The sequence below is a fragment of the Haliotis rufescens genome, unplaced genomic scaffold (genome assembly GCF_023055435.1).
Source record: "Haliotis rufescens isolate VD_foot unplaced genomic scaffold, xgHalRufe1.0.p SCAF_6, whole genome shotgun sequence".
Lineage (NCBI taxonomy): Eukaryota > Metazoa > Mollusca > Gastropoda > Lepetellida > Haliotidae > Haliotis > Haliotis rufescens.
The window spans coordinates 31,148,184-31,149,412 of NW_025964334.1; the positions used below are offsets into that span (position 1 = coordinate 31,148,184).

Here is a 1,229-nt window from a genome sequence, read left to right on the forward strand (position 1 = left end):
TGGATTTTTCATACTTTTATTATACATGGTTTGATACAGAAAAATGGCGTGACACTATAGTTCATGAAAGTCAGCCTCACAAGTATGATATTGAAACCACCTAGTCCCACAGTAGTTGTAAGTGTGGCATCACGTTCGAGTGATTAGAGGACGGTGCACAATCATTCGGGGCACAACTGCGAGTTTTCCAGGTGGTACCCGGTCCAAGTAATGCCCATCACAGTGGCCTTTGTCAGGTACCAACTACTTGTCCTCCACAGCTCGTTCAAGTCTTGGTGGATCAAGTGATTCATACTGAATGAAAAAGAAAGACAACGTTACAAGTAAGCACTTACAAATTGGTGACATGTAGAATTAGTATTGTCGTAACATTGATTTTCAGCCATCAGCGCCTATTGTTTCTCATAATTAATGCTATCTGTCTCTGCTAATCAATTTGAATGGCACTGACAGCATCGAAGCAATGCATTTCATACTTCATCTCGCCATGGATGTTGATCAAACAACCGCGACCATAATTTTAAAGGTTTAAATTGTTACAATATTCCCAGGTGTATGGGATCCATTTCTACCTTATGGCACTAAGCTTACATATTTACAACAGTAATGCTATTCTACAACTATCTACAGATGCAAGGACAAACATGTAAAACATATATGAATAAATATATTAAATTACATGCAACACAGTACTAGTCCCTACATAATTTTTCTTGAATAGCGAAAACTTTACCACAACAAACGTGTATCATGACCCATTTTAACATCCATCTACTCAAGTGACAGATGATCTCATCAATACATGTTTTAGATTCATCACGGATACCTCATGTTGCCAAATGCAGTAGAAATTAGTCCTGTGCCTCAAGCTGTCAATGTAAGGACTCTTGGTTTGATAACTTCACCTCTGTAATGGGAAAACAGACAAACTGACTAAATTGTAGTAAAGGCCAAACATAACATAAGCTCAATGCATCACAACTTAAAAACAGTTCTGCACAAACATTACTAAGAAAGTTGTTGGCACTTCCAGTTAAATGACATCATTTCCCGTTTGGAAAGAAGACAACTTCAAAACAGAAAGTGTTATTCCACAAGCTACCATAAACAGAAAGTTATAAGCACTTTTGGTGTAATGACCTTGACCTCAATTTAAGAGAATCACATGTTTGATTATTTTTAGTTGAAAACATAGGTGTAAGCTCTTACAAACATGTTATACACACACA

The 1,229-nt window shown here is 36.9% G+C and overlaps 1 long non-coding RNA gene across 1 annotated transcript; it reads right to left on the reverse strand.

The window, feature by feature from the left end:
* LOC125374614 lies at positions 1–882 on the reverse strand. Its single transcript, XR_007218692.1, has 2 exons — positions 827–882; positions 1–294 (listed from the first exon to the last, which is right to left on the reverse strand). It is a non-coding gene; the product is annotated as an uncharacterized LOC125374614 (long non-coding RNA).
* Positions 883–1,229: the final 347 nt, after the last annotated feature.